Source organism: Schistocerca cancellata, chromosome 2 (assembly GCF_023864275.1).
Source record: "Schistocerca cancellata isolate TAMUIC-IGC-003103 chromosome 2, iqSchCanc2.1, whole genome shotgun sequence".
Taxonomy (NCBI): domain Eukaryota; kingdom Metazoa; phylum Arthropoda; class Insecta; order Orthoptera; family Acrididae; genus Schistocerca; species Schistocerca cancellata.
The window spans coordinates 948556765-948564993 of record NC_064627.1 but is presented as its reverse complement, the minus strand read 5'-3'; the positions used below and the strand labels follow the sequence as shown (position 1 = coordinate 948564993).

At 43.2% G+C, this 8229-nt stretch overlaps 1 non-coding gene across 1 annotated transcript; it reads left to right on the top strand.

Moving 5' to 3' along the window:
- Window positions 1-5370: 5370 nt before the first annotated feature.
- On the top strand, window positions 5371-5444 carry Trnat-ugu (transfer RNA threonine (anticodon UGU)). The gene has a single exon. It is a non-coding gene; the product is annotated as a tRNA-Thr (tRNA).
- The last annotated feature ends 2785 nt before the right edge of the window (window positions 5445-8229 follow it).

The following is an 8229-nucleotide window of genomic DNA, read 5'->3' as shown; positions in this document are numbered from 1 at the left end:
TGTTCGTGGTTATATGTACTAAAAAAAAACAATTGCAGTACGAGTTGCGAATGCGGGGCCATCCCAAAGAGCAGAGCACCGCGGAGCTGTGCGCGTGCCGACGCGTGGTGGCGTCACGTCCAATGCAAGTTATCGTTGCCCATGGTGGCGAGGTTACCGCCCTCAGAGACTGCCATTTCGAACGTTGAGTAAAATATCACCTAAGGCAGAAATCGTTCGCGGTCCAAGATTTACAGAGTTCAAGCCCAATTTACCCACAGGTTTCGTTGTATTAAGGATTTAGGCTCAGTTATTAGTGGTCCCCAGTCAGGAGTTCGTATTGTTAATAGTTTAGAGCATAGGTAGTAAGCCTTTTTGCCTACCGGCCACTTCTGTATCTCTGTTAGTAGAAACGTCGTTATCTGCTGACCAGTTCTACAGTATGGTATCTTATAACGTAAGAAATTAACTTGTTGATGTTGTGGTCTTCAGTCCAGAGACTGGTTTGATGCAACTCTCCATGCTACTCTATCCTGTGCAAGCTTCTTCATCTCCCGGTATTTACTGCAACCTACATCCTTCTGAATCTGTTTAGTGTATTCATCTCCTGGTCTCCCTCTACGATTTTTACCCTCCACGCTGCTCTCCAATACAAAATTGGTGATCCCTTGATGCCTCAGAATATGCCCTACCAACAGATCACTTCTTCTAGTCACGTTGTGCCACAAATTTCTCTTCTCTCCAATTCTATTCAATATCTCCTCATTAGTTATGTGATCTACCCATCTAATCTTCAGCAATCTTCTGTAGCACCACATTTCGAAAGCTTCTATTCTCTTCTTGTCTAAACTATTTGTCGTCCTCATTTCACTTCCATACAAGGCTACACTTCATACAAATACTTTCAGAACGACTTCCTGACACTTAAATCTATACACGATGTTAGCAAATTTCTCTTCTTCAGAAACGCTCTCCTTGCCATTGCGAATCTACAAAAAAAAAAATGGTTCAAATGGCTCTGAGCACTATGGGACTTAACTTCTAAGGTCATCAGTCCCCTAGAACGTAGAACTACTTAAACCTAACTAACCTAAGGACATCACACACATCCATGTCCGAGGCAGGATTCGAACCTGCGACCGTAGCGGCCGCGCGGTCCCAGACTGTACCGCCTTTAACCGCTTGGCCACCACGGCCGGCGCGAATCTACATTTTATATCCTCTCTACTTCGACCATCATATAACCATACAGTAAAGCTGCATGCCCTCGCGAAAAATTAAGGCTGTAGTTTCCCCTTGCTTTCAGCCGTTCGCAGTACCAGCACAGCAAGGCCGTTTTGGTAAGTGTTAGAAGACCAGATCAGTCAGTCATCCAGACTGTTGCCCCTGCAACTACTGAAAAGGCTGCTGTCCCTCTTCAGCAACCACACGTTTGTCTGGCCTCTCAACAGATACCCCCCCGTTGTGGTTGCTCTGCACCTACGGTACGGCTATCTATATCGCTGAGGCAAACAACGGTAAGGTCCATGGTTCATGGGGTGGGGGTGGGGTGAATTTACTTATGTTACAAAATTTACAAAGCATAGTTGCGCTAAGTTAAACCATATAATAATAATAGCTTATCAACTACTTTATTCAAAATTTTATGCAAACCTAATGAAAATATCTTTAACCCCGAACTGTCTACCACGAATGCTGGAACGCCCACTAGTGGGTGGTACGGACCACGCTCACTGCCACTGATTTAGGGGATAAGACCGTGCAATGCAGAAATCAGAAAGCACGAATGTTAGAAGTACAAACTTTCCAACGAATATACGCATAAAGAGACATGGTACTCGGCAGGTGGAAAAACAGCAAATGAGATAGATCGTATGTTACTCAAATAGATGGTGCAAATGGCTCTAAGCACTATGGGACTTAACAGGTGAGGTCATCAGTCCCCTAGACCTAGAACTACTTAAACCTAACTAACCTAAGGACATCACACACATCTATGCCCGACGCAGCATTCGAACCTCGGACCGTAGCAGCAGCGCGGCTCCGGACTGAAACGCCTACAACCGGTCGGCCACAGCGGCTGGCTAGTCTCAAACAGACATACGACTGCCAGCAGTAATATTCGTACGTAACAGGGTGCTGACATAGCCTCTGACTAAAATTTGGTGGTTGCGTCCATCGAAGTCAACCTGAAAATAAATCACTGGAAGCACAAAGAATGCTTAGTGCAATATGGTGTCCAACCATTGAGGGAGAATTCTGAAACTTATCAGTATTAAGTGGAAGTGAGCCCACTGATTTGAAATACTTGACAAATTAACAGAGGAGATGAATGAAAGCGAAACCAAAGACATGAAAGTACTCTGGTTCGATTTGGAGAAAGTGTTAGCCGAAAGCACGTTACCAAAAGTAGAACGAAGGAAGAAAAAGTGGCCTTTACATGTTCATAGAGTTCAGGAAGGGCTACGTTTCGGAGCACAGAGAAACGGTAAGGAAAATAATGGCAGAATTCTGAATCCCCAGAAAATCATCGGCTAGGGCAAAATATGTATGGAGGAGGCAGTAAGCAGGATAACATCCTCTGGCTCCGTATATGATTGTTTTAAGACCAAAACTGGGCTGAAGCAAGGTGAGGCTTCATTCCAATTTATCTTCGGCCTTGCCATGGAAAATGACATAATCGGGCAACAAATGGAAACATCACATACAAACAACAGAATATATTGGCCTATGCGGATGACATAGCTTTAATAGGAAATAACAGTGGTGAAACTAAAATGATCTTCAAGATGCTAAATGAAACCGCCATGAAAATAGGTTTAAAAATGAATGAAGAAAAAACAGAGTACATTGCCATACGAAGGGAAGATATGACTACAGGACAACTTCAAATATCTAGGTGTAAATGTAAATGACTGCAGTAGAAGGCAAGTCGTATACGTAACTAGACAACAGAATGCGAACAGAGTTTATTTCTCCCTCCAAAAACTTCTGTCCTCCAAACCTGTGACCAGGAAAATCAAGTTGAGACTCTACAACACAGTCATCAGGTCAGTACTGCTATACAAAGCGAAAGAATGGAGCATGACCATAAAAGAAGAGCACCATTTCTCAGTCTTCGAAAATAACGTATATGGAAAAACCTTTGGGCCAACATTTGATCAAGCAACACAAACACAGGTTTAGAGACCCAGCGAAGAGCTAGTTAAGCTAGCCGACCAATCCTTGCTAGTGAACATCGCTAAAATGAGACATTTGCAGTGGGCAGGCCATGTATTCATAGAGCACCATGGCAGAATAGTCCGTCAGATATAGGACAAGAATATGGAATGCTCGTGACGCCTGGAAGATCATGAAGCGGATGGGAAGACGAGCTGATCTCAAACTGAAGAGTGCTGAGTATCACTGAATGGGAGGAAGTGGCCCAAGTCAGGGATAACTGGAGTCAGGTAGTGAGAGCGGCGCAGGATCGTCACCTCCCAAAGAAGTAAACGGAGTGAGTGAGTGAGACCATGCAGTTGCAAATGAAATTCAGTATGTTAGAATGGGGTAAATAAACTGGTGAAGTGGAGCAAGAATATCCGTAGCAGAGGATGTAACTGACTCTCCCAGTATGAGATGGAAGAGTTTGGGTAGGGCATGGCAGGTTATTTCTCGTAGTTGGCAAACCTTCTTTTGGCTACGCTTTGTGGCATGGTTAATCTGACTATTGATAGACAGCAGCAACTGGCCAAATTTTTGTCATTCTCGGTCACGCTGGAGAGGCAGATGGAGGCGTTTAGTGTTTCCTGCGAAGTAATGTTGCAGCTGTTGCATCACTTGTGTCGAAGTTCCATAAACGAGATGATTAGTGGTGATAATTAGTGGTACGTTGGCTGACTGGGCTCCTTACGTGAGCTGTTGCAAAGCTTCTCTGCTGTAGACAAATAAATGCAAGCAGGGGATATCAGTACACTCACGTAATTAACCTCACGTTGAATAAAAGTGGTATATAAACACCCACAGAAGAGTTTGAGTAGTCATAAAGGCGAAGCGTGGACACACCCTGTATTAATATCCAATGTTACAGTTTCGCTGCAGCATGAACCAGTCGAAAGCGATAGACAATAACTCACATCATAATAAGTGAAACTCTCAGCTGCGAAATGGTAAGTTGTGGGAGAATATTCCATCAGTTAAAAGACGCTCACAAAAGCGTTTTTTTTCTGAGACTGGAAAAGAGTTCACTTAATTATTGTGTGGGAATTCGCATATAAATGAACATACACTGGATCTTGGGAGCAAATGGCGAGAGACTGTTCGGTTTCACAGGAGAGTTGAAGTTGTAGGCCAAATTCTAGCGCCACTTTTATGTCTTCCGTCCAGATGTATAGCAGAGTACAGGTCTGAGGTAGCACCATCTGGACTTATCTCTTATTGCTAAGAAGGCTGGCGACCACAGACAGTTTTTATGGTACGTGCCTGCTTCAATGATCACATCCATTCCCAACAGTGGTAGTTTAATAATATATTTTTACGTAAAATTGTAGTCAGCCACAGCACAAGACTCTCAGAGACTTTTGAGCTTCTTGAATATGCATATCTGTTTCGTTTTCAAATGTAGAGATACAAAACACACATTCGAGATTCAGTTTCCTTAATCAAGCACATCTTGAAGCTTCCTCTGAAATCATATTCCTTGTAAATGTCGAAAATCAAAATGTGATGCTACATCAGCAGGGTAGGACTTGCAAACTAATGTTGACAAATCACATTTTTTTGCCTGTCAGAAGTAGTTGACTGAGCATGGTAGTGTGTAAACAATAGCTGGACACTCATGGTGAGTAGCTCGTCACTGTTTCTGTACGATAGGAGACGTTGACATAATCGCAGTGCTTGTCAACGTAAAATGTTTTCTTCTTTTCGCTCGCGAAACGTAGATGTGACAAACACTTCATACTTTTAGTATAATATACATATTTTAACCGTCAGTTATTTGTAGCAGTGTAAGTAAACAGTAATTATTTTGCTTGCATGTAACAGAACTTGAGGCATCTGGGCGTCAGCAGAAGAGCAATCCCCACAGAAATACTGTCGTCGTTGGGGAAGGAAGAGTGTCATCCAAAACTGATCGCGAAATGCACCAACACCAAAATGTAGTGTGTCAATTCTAGAAAGACTGCAAAATATATCAGCTATCATCGTTCTGGACCGTCAGTCGACAGCGGCACTATGTGCCTGTGAAAGATTGAACAACATGGACTCAGATGATTTCGAAAACAGTCATACATAATTTTGCTTTCACTTGTATGTACTAAAATGGTATCTGTTCTTTCGGACAATACGTTGAGAATGTGGGTTTCGCGGGAGGAGTGCCAGAGGTAAATCCCTGCAGTCGCGCTAACGTCTGTGTCCTCGGTGGCTCAGATGGATAGAGCGTCTGCCATGTAAGCAGGAGATCCCGGGTTCGAGTCCCGGTCGGGGCACACATTTTCGTCTCTCCCCGTTGACGTATGTCAACGCCTGTAAGCAGCTAAGGGTGTTCATTTCATTGTAATTTGCTTTAACATGTTGCTGTGGCCTTCTCCACCAGACATCACGGCGCCTAGAGTATCAGCAACCAAACTGACAGCCTGCAGCCGCGGGTTGCCCGCTTCGCAGACACACCGAAGCACTACACAACCGACAGGCAATATTGATGAACGGCCACAGCAACAAAACAGCAAAGAGACCAGCGGCCACCAGGGGCCACTACCGGCCCACATAAACATAAAGAAGAGGTCGCTGCAGATCCCGGAACTATTTTCACACGTCAAACCACGTGATGGGAAATAGTTCCGTGGTACTCATCCGCTGAAGCGCTATAAAGGCCGGCGCTCGGCCGCACATCGGCAGTTCATCGAACGCCAGCAGACGTGGATAGCTGCCGCCCAAGCAGCACGGCTTGAAACTTTTCGCTGATCTCTGGATTAGGCTCGGTATATCGGAGAAGTCTCTGGCGGAGAGGCGGAGACTAGTAGGAAATTATTTGTTGTTTTCTATATTATTCTTGTATTTAGTTGTGATTCGAAGACGGACCACTGTTTTGTGTTGGTGTTATACTTGGAGAATTTGTTTTGGTTAATTCTACAGTCCAATAAATTGTTTTCGGACTTACGCAGACACATCACATGTACCTAGCAGAAAAAAAACCTTGTAGATAGAAAATGTCAGTTCCCATTCATAATGTATCATACATAGGAACTACAAGAGATATTAGTATAAGATATCTAAAAGAATAATGTTGTAACTCTGTTTTTAATTTGCAAGTGTGTTTATTCTCACATACAATGACATTGTTTTAGGGTGTAATTTACATATTTTTTTCTGAACTGAAAGTGAAAATAATACAGTTGCCTAAAAGAGAGTACCTTAAATGCTCTGAACACTTAGTTGGTTTACATGTACATGGTAGGTATGAATGTATTTATTACATTGAACTGTTTCTGTTTCAGGTGACTTTATAAGTATACTATTCATATTGTATACAGTTTTCTGCTATATGCAGGTCAGTGTCATTTTCAGTGTCATTTCGATTTTATTATGTCAGGTATATAGCGGTAAAACCTTTGTTTTCTGATGGAGCCGCCTCAAACATTTACCCAAACATCCAAAAGTATGCGGTTTGCAGTAGATGATTTCCTAAAAAGTGTTGAAGATGAAGTAGGATGTATATTGAATTCGCGTGCTTACACTGTCAGCAACATCATAAACTAAGAAACGATTTTTCCTCCAAGTCAAAGTTCACCCTGATTTATTGTATAAAAAATAAATAAAATTCATGTCTATAGTATTTTTTGATTGATGTTTCCTGCCTTCTGTAATATATTATAACGTTGTTGCCTCTTTGAAGTATACATTACAAAGAGAGAAATTTACTGTTCGTGGTGATGCTGACGAAGAGCCGGATGTGGAAATATTGTACGGAATTCTTTTGATGTACTCTGCACATATAGGAGATGCAGTTTAACGATGAGGTAGTACAGTATTTACAGAAGCGAAACATATGTGTATAATAGCATATATTTTTGAAGATGACGGTAATTTAATTGAAGCTTTACGTATTTTGTTGCAACTGCTACATATTTTCGAACTCGTTCCCAGTTTAACGCAGTTCAAGTAACTGACAACTTCATTTTAATACTACGCTAAAATTTGGTGGGGAGGGAAGGGTGCGGCTTGTCATATGGTGATGATGACAACATTGATAAGGCTTATGACATCATCGACAGGCGTCATGACAACACTGATAAGGAGAGTGGGATTTCTGATGTACAGGATCGGAAACTGACCTGCTCATTTGACGTCACAAATGTTAACAAAGTGGTCCAAGCTGTTGGTAGCTAGAGTACAGGAGTTGTCGAGAGATATAAACAAAATCAGCTAGCATCATCAAATTGAACTAATAATACGGTGTGAACTAGGCTACAGTGCCGACGAAATCACATTGTGAACGAAACTACTATTCATTGCAAGTTGGGACGCAGCTGTGGCACAAGAAAGATGTTTGTTACGTAAAGTCTGTTGTAATGTAATGTAATGAATCAAGCAGTGCCCGTGGCCACAGCACCATGTTTCATGCAATGGTCGCTACATTCAACGACACCTGACAACGCTGCAACCTCAGCAGTTATCTGCTTCCGGCCTCCGATGTATTTTTAACAGACAATGGGAAAGTATTTGGACGCTGAGCACATTTCTAGAAGCTTCCACTTGATGGAAGCATGTGACAGTGCTATAAAATCTTCTCTAAACCTGCCTACCAAGAATTTATACTCCCACCCACCCTCAAGAAGCCACTCATCGTCGGACAGTTGGGCTATGTTAAGATTCCCACCATGTGTTGGACGCTGCTGTGAGGACGACGTACCTAAAACACAGCCACCGATATTGTCACAGGGAACCTGAACCCTGAATTAGTGCCTCACTACACAATATCTTGGCAGATCTGCATTGTGCCTCCACAGTAGTCTACCCACCAGGATCCACCTACCTATGTTCCCGGGCTAGAACTGAGCCCTCATGCCCCTCCTCCCCCCCCTCCCCCCATCCCACGGCTCTGCGACACCGGGGCCTGACGCAGCTAGCCTTTGTTGCAGAGCCTACCATCACTCAGCGGCCGCTTGGACGTCAAGGCAGTGGCAGATACTGCGGCCAGGACTGCTATGGGGTTGGTTCCATGAGACGTCTACAGGTCATGATGCAGCATCAGCAACCAACTGTTACGTGCTG